Raw genomic sequence first — 13,426 nt, 5'->3', positions numbered from 1 at the left:
CTAGGGAAAAAATTCAGTTTTTATGGCTTCTTGTTATACTGATAACCATCAATTCTCATATTGTCTAAAGATTGTGATTTTGGCAATGCTATGAAATGGTGAAATGAAAAATTAGGAGTGTCTTGATAGGGAAAAAATTATCTGTTGTACTCTTCTTCTATAATTTCTCTCCTTTTATTCCCTTATGCCCCTCATCCTTCCAGTCTCTTTTGATCTTTCTTCTTTTCTGAATAGTATTATTTAAAAATATTCTTATCTCTGAAGCAGCTAAACTTGAATTGATACATGCAGTATATCAGTTCCAAATTTATCAGCAAATACTCAGCAGGAACTACCCCTCTGAAGTGCACTTCGGGTTACTGGCAGCCATGAATGCTTTGGAAGCTTGCCTTCCATTTTCCTTGGTTAAATGATGCCTCTTGAAAAGACAAATACTACTGTAATTCCTGTTGAGTTGGGACACAAGTCTTCATCTAGCACACTATGATTTCATGAAAGCATAAATCAGACTCACAAGATAATATCTGAGTCAGCTGTTCCTACTTTTGTATTGAAGCTAATTAAAAGCATGAAACAAATGCTTGTCACACATTCTGTCTCATTGAAATAATATAAAAATAAATAATGAGACAGAAAATTGGAAGATATAGCAATTAGAACAACAATAGGTAATTTTATCCAGAGCAGAATTGATGACTTAAAATCTAGAAAATCAACCTAACTAAAAGTATCATAAAACATATTAAATATGTTAAATACTCAAGGATTCAAATTAGTACTATGAGAAGATACTAGGGTGGATGGTTGTTAAATAAATCATAGATGCATCTGATGTTACAGGTGTATTAAGATAATATCTTCCTGATTGATATTTTTTGGTTCACAATATGTGTGAGTATTTACAATTGCTCTGTTTAACAAAGATTATATCAGAACACAGTGAAATAGGTGATAAATGTAGCGTAAAGTACAACAGATTACTTTGGAGGTATGGTGACATCTTTAAATTTAACCCTGGAAAGAAAAGATTCCCTAGGCTAGCAGTAGCCTTCCACATGCCAGAGGCTATAATGATTTACTCCAGATGTTGGAGCACATCTGAAACATGAGATGCAATTGCAATCACTACACTTGGGAAAGCTTAAAATAATCTTCTGCTGTGCTCTAAGACCTACTCTTTTTCTGCTCTGGACCAACTAGCGTGAAATTGGGATAGTCTAGGAATCAACAGTCCTGTGTCTTTCAAGCCTTAACAGTGACAGATTCCTGCGACTTGACAAAAAATACAACACTTTTTGATTTAAAATTTTGATTGGGAGAAAGGTTTATAGGGTCCAGAATTGACCCTTCCTACCAGAAGAACTTACTGTACAGGACAAGAGTCTACTGAGATACTTCTTCCTGTTGCTTGAAGAGGTCTGTTTATATCCAATCATACAATCAAAACACAAACTAAAAGAGAAGGGGGCAACCAAAAATTAAAATTACTTAATTTTTTGAATATTGACTTGACTGACAAACTCATTTTCAAAAATATAATGCTTTGTAAAAATTCTAAATAAAATATATATTATCAAAAATTTATATTCATTAAATTTTAAATATAAGTAGAATAAATATTATAAGTAGAATAATTAAAATTTTGGCAATGATTTTTTGTGGATGACTTTCCCAATTCAAAGTATAAATATTTCTGTCTGAACATTTTCAAAGGTACTATATTTTCACTCCTATTCGAGGTACCTTTGTAAATTAATGTTTTACAAGATAAAACTCATCAATGTTATTACTATTATGATTCATGCCTTTTGATTTATTATTTTCCTGCTAGTTTGCCAAATGTGATATGCTATAGTATGACTGAAACTCTCAATTTCATTTGTGTTAAATAGCATATTCATAACAAAAAAGTTTTGCTTGTTGTTACTCTGACTTCACCAACTACAGCTTGGTGGTTTTGTGCATCTTGTAGGCTCCAGCAGGAGGCATGTCACATTGACCAGTCCACCAAGTGCCTGGTAGTGGCAACATCACTGCTGGTTTCTTCCACTCTCCCTGGAGGCTTGAAAGAGTTAGGTGTCCCTCGCCTCTCATGCTCAAGGAGACTTGTCTTACCAGTGAATGCCTTCATGCTGTCCTTGAAAGGAAGGTGTTAGATGTATCATCTCTGAAAAGTGCTGGAGAAAGAAATGCAAGTTATTTCTGGTCATCTGGCAGACTTCCCCATGTACTACAGTAAGAACTCAATTTACTGCATAATGTGTTTCCTACACTACTAGAAGAGACCATGGCAGATCTACCAAACTCTTCCCAAATAATTCCAAAGCAAATTTTAAATATGCTCCATACTTTATTTGAAAACTGAAAAATTTAGAACAAACTCTAAGAGCACACTGGGACAATAAGTGTAAGCCACTGTCTTAGCCTAACAGAGACTTTTGGCAACAGATAGAAACTGTGAAAATAATTTTCATTCTTCCGTTGTATCTACTGATAAACGGACTTGCTTTAACATCTCATTTATTACCTTTTTAAAGGCAGACCCAGGTTTTATGAAGGCAGAAGCTTATACAATATAAAAGGCCTCCTTTGGGAAAAAGAAGATAAAAATACTTTATGTTTACAAATTGTAAAACAGTAGTGACACACTGATGGGGTTCTTTCAGGGCTGTGCAAGTTAAACGCCCTGAAGCTTGGACCACATCAAGATTTTAAAAATCTGCTTCCTTTATTTACCATCAAGTCCATGCTGGCTAGTTTAGAGTAGGAGTTATCTGAATCTCCAGAAATTGGGTTTGTTTGGAGATGTTGGCAGGAGAGAAGAAGAAGTCCCAGTGAAGGCCAAAACAGAGAAATAAGAGAGGAACCATTCCGTGAATGAGGAGAAAGGCAACTAGCTGACAACCCCAGGGAGTCAAGCCCCAAACTATGTAAGAAGTTCCTTAATTTACTCCTTTATTTATGAAGCTTGGAGTTCGTGAACTGGTTCCTGCCTGGGAATAGCACACAATCCCAATTCTCTGTTGTGTTGGCTTAAATCAGCTCTCTGTTCATCAGACCTGTAGTTTTGCTTTTGTAACGAAGATCCATGCACACTGGAATTACACAAAGTATGAAGTGAAATTTCCTCCTTCTCCCTCACCCTTCCAAGATGCTGGACTAGGACCTCTGAGGAAGTGGCCCTCTTCAACTGGTGCTGGTATCTCTGAAAGAACATGCTGGGAAGGTAATGCGGTATAGAAAATTTGCAAACTATAACAAACTGCTGCTGCTACTAGAAATATTGCCAGTGCCATAGTGAAGAACCACTATTGTGTGATGGTGATTGGAGTAGAAAACAAACAGGAGAAATGTTTCTTTTCCTTTCTCCAGCTTTCCTGTCCCTTATATTACCCACTACTGGAAGAGCCTAATAGTCATTTGCTGAAAAAAAGAGAAATATGATTTGCAGAGTCCCAGATCCTAGTATATATAGGACAGTTTAAAGCTGAGACAATAGCTTAATAATCACACATTGCCAGTAGCAAGCATACTATTCCATTGTCCTGGAGTTAATTTATCCCTTACACCTGTATTCTTCAATAATTTCCATCTACCAGGAACTCTAGAGAGTGCGAGTAGAGTAGTGAAAAAAATGGACTAAGTCGCTGCCCTAGTGGAGTTTATATTCTAGGGGGGAAAGGCCAATAGTAATGATTTTAACAAATGAAAAGGATAAGTGCTGCAAAAACAATAAACAAGAAATTTCTTATGTCCTTTATAGTGTTCAATAGCAATTGTTAACTGGTTCTCCAGAATCTTGCTCTCAATAGGCAATTGGTTCTAAGTAACTTCAGGCAAGCACTTAATTAGCTATTTCGCCACTTCATCTGGTACTGTGAGTTTCTTGGTTCCATTACAAGGATACAAATGGAATTTTGCTGCTTTCATTTTATTTATTTATTTATTTTTGAGATGAAGTCTTGCTCTGTCACCCAGGCTGGAGTACAGTGGCGTGCTCACTGCAACCTCCACTTCCCAGGTTCAAGCCATTCTCCTGCCTCAGCCTCCCAAATAGCTGGGATTATGTCACCTACCAACATGCACGGCTAATTTTTGTATTTTTAGTACAGGTAGGGTTTCACCATGTTGGCCAGGCTGGTCTCGAACTCCTAACCTCAGGTTATTTGCCTGCCTTAGCCTCCCAAAGTGTTAAGATTACAGGTGTGAGCCACCGATTTTAGCTCTGTCTAGGCAACATAATTAATTTCAAATACTTCTCATTGTCCTGATGGTCTATATTTGCACCTCACTTCTGGCCGCATTTGATGTATCCAGATACTTTATTATAAGCTACAGAAACTAACTTAAGCCAAAAGAAAATTCACAACATTGAAGATAAATCGGAAGAAGCTGGCTTGGGGAGTGTAGTAACCAAGTATCTCCAAGGTATTTAGAGGCAGAAAAGGTTTGCTAATCTCAACCATGTGCCATTGCTGAAATACATTAAAACATCATATATATATGTGTGTATATATATATAAGTTTATGTGAGTCAGTGTAGACTAGCAAAAAATAATCCTCTTCCCTTTAGTGTTATACTTTACTGTAAAGATTCCAAGAATTCATATAAAACATAAGGGTTATGTTTTATAAATGTTAGTGAAACAAGTCTTAAATTTTCTCTGTCCTGGAGGCTCAGACATACGAGAAGGTGGTTGGAGGGGATGTCCAGTAACAGGCACCACACTCTTCTCAAAATCACTGTATCCTTCTTTATCCTATGGCTGATTTGGTGGTTCAGATTTTTTTTTTCTCTATTTCTTCTACAAAAAACAAAAAAATGAGATACATGTGCAGAACGTGCAGGTATGTTACATGGGTATGTGTATGCCATGGTGGTTTGCTGCACTTATTGACCCATCCTCTAAGTTCCCTCCACAGAACCCCCACCCCCCAACAGGCCCTGTTGTGTGTTGTTCCCCTCCCTGTGTCCATGTGTTTTCAATGTTCCACTCCCACTTATGAGTGAGAACATGTGGTATTCGGTTTTCTCTTCCTGTGTTAGTTTGCTGAGGATTATGGCTTCCAGTTTCATCCATGTGCCTGCAAAGGACATGGTCTCATTCCTTTTTATGGCTGGTTCAGATTTATGGTGCCCAGGTTCTTTCTTTAGAATGAGTTTTCTTAAGAAGCTTCTCAGTCTTCATATAAAATGGACCTCTGATGCCTCATTCACCAATTTGCCAAACACTGCTTACTAACACTCTCAATTTGCATTGTCACATCTGAAGTCAGCCAGCCCTACAAAAAAAGGGGTTCTCATTAATTCATGAACCATAGTACCAATTATTTCAACTGAACTCTAGGACAAGGACTCTAGTTATATAAAGCTACTTCTGGCTGTGATAATCTGTAAATCTGCGAGGTTCTGACTCTTTGAACTGCCCTTGGGATGACCAGTTTGCTTTATTTGCAAGCCTTGCTTTTCCTGACTAGTTTAGTTAACTAATGGTCCTGGATGAATAACCTGATTTCTACCCTTTACCCACCTATCAGGCTGCTGATAAATAAAGGCCTTGCATTCATTTATTATACATTTCATGACCCAAATGTAATCTACCATTAATTCCATCTACTTCTAATACATGCCACAATAAAATGCCACTGAATTTCTAGGGGAAAGTTACAGTTTTAAAGATACTGCTCATAAGCATGATTTTACTTACCCAAATTCTATTTAGTCTCCAGGAAATAATATACTAATCTCTTTTCTCCTTTTTTTTCCAAAAAAAATAAAAAAAATTATCAAATTGTTAAACAGAAAATTTAAGGCCTTTTCTCTTTTACATTAAGTCACTTTACTCATTTTTAATTATAATATTAAAGTAGTAATTTCATCTATATTTTATGACACAACATGACACGAGCTTGGTTCTATAATGTAATATTTCCATCAAAAATGTAAATGAAGGTAGTAAACAAAACCTCTGTGAATTTTTTTAACCTAATAAGATACCCTAAACCTTCAGTCAGTTGTATTAAAAGTAATAATTGGAATAATTATATAATTACTAATAAATAGTTATCTTTTTTTGTAAATTTCTTACACAGAGGAGCAGAAAATTCCTTCATTTATTTCATGTAATTCCATTTCATTCATTTCATCCATTCAAAATCAAATCATTGAATGAGCATTGTTCTAAGTGCTAGAAGCACAGCAGTGAATAAAGCCTTATGGACTTACATTCTTCTGTGGGAAACAGAAAATCTACAGATGAAGCAAAATATTGAGTATGTCATTTGGTGTCAAGTGAAGAACAGAAAAATAAAGCAGAGAAGGGAGATAGGAAGCAATAAGAAGGGTTGGTTTTTATGTAAAATGATAACTGAGACGATCACTTAAAGTACACACCTGTTTAAGGTGAGAGAAAAACTTTGCAGGTAGGAGCAGCATGTGCTATGTGATGACATTGGCATGTGCCCACTGAGTTTGAAGGAAAACAAGCAGGTCTGTGTTGTGGGAGCAGAGTTTGGGGGAAGGGGAAGTAGTCAATGGGATCAGAGAGGTCACAGGGGTTAGCACACTGTGAGGACTGTGGCTTTTAATGGGGCCATCATTCCCTTAGAGGATTGAGATAAGAGGAATGACCTGGCCTGGCTTTTGTTATAAAAGATTCACTGTAGCTATAGAGTTTGAGTTTAGATTATAGGGAGGCAAAGTAGAGAGAAGTGGTCAGGTTCAAAATGTAGAAAAAGTAGGAATTGCTAACAGATTTAATGTAAGGTAGACATGAAGCAGAGAAATAAAAGATAAAGTCATGATTTTTTACCTGAACAGGTAGAATATACATTAGATTTATAGTGGATATTTTAAAATGATTAATTTAAAACCAGAAATAAGTGGAGAAATTCTTTTGAAAACACGTGTTACTGAATAATATTTTTAGAGAACACATTAAAATTTGTGTATATATATGTAGTCACTATTTTATACATACACATAACAAAATACGTAATTTTGATTAATATGAATAGACAGCAAGATAAAACAATTAATTGATTGATCTGTTGATCATTTGATGTGGAAAAGAGATGCCAGCTTTGACAAAGAAATTTATTAAACATATATTGGGTAATTGCATCAGTCGAGGTCCTAGCAAGAAAAAGATGGCTCACTCAATGAATTTAATTGAAGATATTTTAATGAAAGGGCTATTTACGGAGATATGGATAAAGTTAAGGGGACCAACAAATATGGTGAAGCAGCAACATGGAAACTAGCCAGAGCTTGTGCCCCGTTCAGTAATAATTTCCTCCGCCTTGCCATTAGGAGTGGTAATGGCAAGGCGGAGGAAATCATTACTGAATAGGGCACAAGCTATAGCCATTGAGAAGACTATAGGAGCTGTGGACATAGAGGAAAGTAGCCAGGAACAGAACCATGGTGAAGAAGGGAGGAAGTGGGACAAGGGAAATAAAAAACCTGTTCTTTTTCTCCTGTCCTTCTGTTTCTTTCTGGTCCCTCCTATCGGCCTAGGATAGTCAAAATACATAAGATCCCCAGTAATGCAGTCCATGGAGTTCAGCCAAGAGCGAAGAAAGGGGTAGAAATTGAATATAGAGTGACAAATTAAGAATATATAGCACAGAATTTCACATAATTTAAGGAAGATCTGAAGGTCGACACAAATGAGGAAGGCTCTATGAAATACCAGTAAAATAAACTACAGACTGTATGTCTATGTTGTTATCACAGAAAACTCAGCTGCAACAGCCCGTTTTCTCACTTAGTCTGTGCGGAAAAGCTCAGATTCTGGGAGAATAACCTTCATGACCTGGCTTGAATCAAGGACTCACATTTGTCAGGGGAAGGTGCTGGCAGGATCCAGTAATTGGAGCCCAATTCTAATCATGTGGAGTTAGGAAGGGAGTGTGTTTCAAAGGAAGGGGTTATATAGTATTTAAAAATCAATGTAAGGCTCTCTCCTGTCAACCTTTAAATATTTATATATTAACAAATAAAAATCAGGTAAGTTTCTCTAAAGGATACCAATATTTCAGAATATAGGAATGTTGTTTAATTCACTTCTCAATTGCAATAAAGTCAAAGCTTGATGTTTGTTTTTTTGAGATTTTCTCTCCTTTTTTGTCTGACTAAAACCTTTATGCCTAATTCCAGGTTTTTAAAATTGTTTTCATGATTTGAAAAGTTTACAAAAGTTTTAAGAAGAGCAGAATAATGGATCAGTATACAATAATTGTCACTGCTGGGGAGAAACAAAACAATAGATAAACAAAGTCTTGAACTGTGGAGTTTTGTAAATCGCTAAGGTAAAAATAATTTTAAAGAGGAAACCCTTTTAATCCAATTTATGCATCTTAATTCACTCAGAGACAATAATAATAATAATCTCATTTATAATCGTGTGCAATTTCATTTCCAGAATTTCACTGAATTTCTTGCTAAAGAGGTGGAGAAAATCAGCTTTGAGACTCCAAGTTGATAATGGCCTCTTTGTTGGTGACAATATCCACCCCCTCTTTCTGAGACAACTAGTCATGAGATTTGGCTTTGGAAGTGTAAGTTTAAAAAGGGACACAATTTTAAGAAGGAAATTAAAATTCATCAGTTCAGTATTGGCAAATTATTAACCCTTTTTCATGTTGCTCATGCATTAATTGATCTGGTGATCAGACATGTAAAAATTTTTGATGTGAAGAAATGAGAGTTTGAAAATATATGTATACTTCTTACTAAAATAGAAAATACAGCACTTCAGTAAGGAGCACAGACAACTTTGGAGCTAAGAGACTCATGATAAGAGGTAGCTCTGTCACATGAAAGCTATGTAAAATTTTTGTGTTACTAAGCTCTCTATCCTAGAGTGTAAAAAGGAGACAATATTGGCCTTACAAACATGTGGTGAGGTTTAAGTGAGACATCTATGGAGCACAGAGCACAGGACTCAGCACAGTGCTATCATTAGATATTATAGAATGAATATTACTCACACTCTAAGGTAAAAAACACAAGTCAATAATTATAAGAACCAACTTTACTCACACTTTAAGGTAAATGATGCCCATTGACAATTATAATTCACTATGATAATCATGCAGTAATAATATGCATAGTGATATATACTCTAGGAATACAGAGAAGGGAATTCTAGATGAAGCTGGAGGATTCCTGGAAGAGGTTCATTCATTCATTCATTCATTCAACAAATATTTATAGAATCCCTACTTTGTGCCAGGCTTATAAGATTCAGTGTTGAATCCTATAGGGAAGGTCATTGCTCTTGTGGTGCCTTCTGCTGTATCAGAAAAAAGTAAAAAATAAATATACAAGTTTATTTAGGAAAGAAGCACTAAATGGAAATAAAACAGATAAAACAATGAGGAGAAGGAAGTGAGGAAGCTTAAATTGAAGAGCATGTCAGTTATATTTTTTTTTTCTCTACAGATCCACTCTTCATCCTTTGCCCTGTCCTAGACATATGAACAAACCTCTGAGCTATGGGGCTTCTATTGGGTTTGTCCAGAAGGAAACCCCAGCAAGAAGTTGGAGGGAGGGGGAAGAATGAAGAGAAGTTTTCCACCTTGAGATTAAAATCTGTGCCTAATCATGTTAAGCTAGATAGAAGTTCATTAGGCAGTCTTTTATTCTAGTGGTCTATAACTGTTATGGTCATTAAAATAATGCAACAGATGTTAAAAAGGAATTCAACAAGATTTAAAAATTATACTTAATTAAAATGCACACACACATACACGCACACACTTCTTACGTCTTATAGTGCTATTCTTTAAGATATAATCTGTATTTATATCTTTAAATATATCTGCTTCAAACAAATAGAATAATACTTAATGTTAAGATAGTAGAAGTATTCTGAGACTATTCATTATAAGACAAATTAATATTCTTCAAATATAAACCAATAAAATTTAAGAAGATAACAAAATAAAAATATATAATTCATAGAAAGATAAAATATATTTCTTATCTGTGCATGATAGAATTACACATCAATTAAACAAAATAAAATAAAAATAAGATACTGCAAAGCATAGAATTTTTCCCCTTTTCTGTTCAGTTGCTAAACTGCAGGCTTTAAAGAGTGTCTGTATATAGTAGGTATCCAGTGAATATTTATTTTTATTTTATTTTTTTGAGAAGGAGTCTCGCTCGCTCTGTCACCCAGGCTGAAGTGCAGTGGCATGATTTCGGCTCACTGCAAGCTCTGCCTCCCGGGTTCAAGCAATGCTCCTGCTTCAGCCTCCTGAGTAGCTGGGACTACAGGCACCCACCACCACACCAGGTCAATTTTTTATATTTTTGGTAGAGACGGGGTTTCACCGTGTTAGCTAGGATGGTCTTGATCTCCTGACCTTGTGATCCACCTGCCTTGGCCTCCCAAAGTGCTGGGATTACAGGCATGAGCCAACACACCAGGACTAATATTTGTAGAAACTATGAATGAATGAAGATAACTTAGTAAAATACTTATTTATAAGACTAAAATATAAAAGAAACCCTGAAATTTTATTTTATAAAAAATAACCCTCACAAAATTAGAATTCACACCAGATGCAAATATGTTCATAATAATGACCAATATAAAAATACTTTCAAGAAAGCATCATAGTGTAACTAGAAAACATTTAATAGTTATATTACTAAGAAATAGAAATTATATTAAGAAGAAATAAAACAATAATTAATTAAATGAGAAGTCATAGCAAGGGGTAAATCAAGAGGGAAAACAGAACATTCATTCACCTCCACTTCAGAATTAAGTTCCGTAAAATAACACAAATGATACATTTTAAAGAAATAGTACAAACCCCTGAGAAAAATAATAACAATTTTCCCGCACCTGTAATTTCAAGACCTTCTAGGAACAGGTTTTTGGAAGAAAAAAATGTAATAAAAAACAAAATAATAAAAACAGGAAAAATCCTATAAGAAATAAGCACTGCAAAGGTAAATCTTTTCCAGAGGGTAACATTACTTCATATTCAATGAACAGATGAAAAAAGTTGCATAGAGGGACTCTGGGGCAATTTTCAAAGCATTTACTTGAAAACTGGGTTCAGAATAGCTGGACTCATTGGGCCACTGAGAAATTAATAAAACACAAAGCAAAAAAATGTTTGACTTGGCCAACAAAATTAAAGATTGGTTATTTTTAAAAAGACAAAGGAAATGGATAAGCTCATTGCATTCTCTTTAATAAGACAAAGATAAAAGAAACAACATTGGAAACCATCATTCTCAGCAAACTATCGCAAGGACAAAAAACCAGACACCACATGTTCTCGCTCATAGGTGGGAATTGAACAATGAGAATACTTGGACTCATTAAGGGGAACATCATACACTGGGGCCTGTCGTGGGGTGGGGGGAAGGGGGAGGGATAGCATTAGGAGATATATCTAATGTAAATGATGAGTTAATGGGTGCAGCACACAAACATGGCACATGTATACATATGTAACAAACCTGCACGTTGTGCACATGTAGCATAGAACTTAAAGTATAATAAAAAATAAAATGAAATTAAATTAATTTAAAAATTAAAAAAAGAAACAACATTGGGAATGAGATAAAGAACAAAGATGCAGAGAGGAGAGTTTTGTTGTTGCTGTTAAAGAGAATATAGTATATAAATTTACACTCGCTGTTTAAAAGCTTGGAAGAATTGGGAAATTTTCTGATGTAATATAAAGTATCAAACAATTCAATAGCACTATCAAATAGCCCAACAATTGTAGAATACATCAAAAAGCTGGCAAAGATACTCAAATGAACACATTTATGTGTTTCTAAACATAAACCAAACTTTGACAGCTATATCACTTACATGGAATAAACAGTTGTAGAGCACAGAAGAAAATAAAGCTTTCAGATCTCAGTCTGTGAAAAGCCAGCATAACCAAAGCTGGCCAAAAATAGCAAATAATAAAAATATGACCATCAGCATTATCATCATCTAACAACATATTTAATTAATATAATAGTCTAATGTGATTATATAAGATTTATGCCTATAAAGAAAACATTAATCATGTTTATTATTATAATCTATTACATTAGTAGATTAAAAGAGAAAAAACAAAGAATCATCTTGACATATGTAAAATTATTAATAATATGTACCAATTTATTTTCTCATCAAAACACTTCTTAACAAGCAAGAAGAAATCTACCTTAATATGATGAAGGCTACCTTACTAGTAACCTATAGCAAATGCCATAAAATCAGAACAGTTACTATTACATATCATTATAACAGTGTCAGCTAACATTATAACTATTACTATTCAGCATTTAATTGAAATTACTTGCCAATGTAGTATGTCAAGAAAAGTGTATTATAAAAATTGTTGAGAGAGAACATATAGTTGATAGATGACATGATTATTTACTGACACTACCAAAGAGAATAAACTAAAATACCATATTAGATATAGTTTAATAATTCCCTACTAGAGCTATATGCAAGGACAAAGTCAGTAGTAAAAAAATAATTTTCCTATAACCAAAAATAGCCAGTTGGAAAGCACAATGATAAAATGTCTCTTTTTTAAAAAGTCAGAACACATATCAAATACCTAGCAACAAATCTTTACTGAACAAAAAATTTCCAAGACTTATATTAAAAAACTATACAATAGACTGGGCGTGGTGGCTCACGCTTGTAATCTCAGCACTTTGGGAGGCCTCGGTGGGAGGATCACGAGGTCAGGAGATCAAGACCATCCTGGCTAACATGGTGAAACCAGGTCTCTATTAAAGATACAAATAATTAGCCAGGTATGGTGGCAGGCACCCGTGGTATTTCGGAGGCTGAGGCAGGAGAATGGCGTGAACCCGCAAGGCAGAGCTTGCAGTGAGCCGAGATTGCACCACTGCACTCTAGCCTGGGTGACAGAGCGAGACTCCATCTCAAAAAAAAAAAATAAATAAAAACATAGAATAAATAAATAAATAAAAAATAACTATGCAATAGATTACCTTGTATTTAGATACATTGGTAAGATAGGTAGAGAGATAGATAAATGGAGAGATTTACATATTAAGATGTACTAATTTAAGGTTATGACTATGTTAATTATTTATCAATTAATGCATAAATTTAATGTAATTCCAAACAAAATTCCAACTAGATTGTTTAAAATAATTTGACAAACTTATTCTCAAATTAATATGAAGGAGAAAATAGGAACAAAAGTATCCAAGAATTTTAGCTGCGTGCAGTGGCTCCCGCCTATAAACCCATAACTTTGGGAGGCCAAGGTGGAAGGATTGCTTGAGCTTAGGAGTTTAAGACCAGGCTGGGAAATACAGGGCAGGGCAACACCATCTCTAAAAAAAAAAAAAAAGACGAGAGAGAGAGAATAGTTGAATAGTTGTGGGAATATTTTAAACAGACAT

The sequence above is a fragment of the Pongo pygmaeus genome, chromosome 4, assembly GCF_028885625.2.
Source record: "Pongo pygmaeus isolate AG05252 chromosome 4, NHGRI_mPonPyg2-v2.0_pri, whole genome shotgun sequence".
NCBI lineage: Eukaryota > Metazoa > Chordata > Mammalia > Primates > Hominidae > Pongo > Pongo pygmaeus.
Note: the sequence above shows the minus strand (reverse complement) of the source record.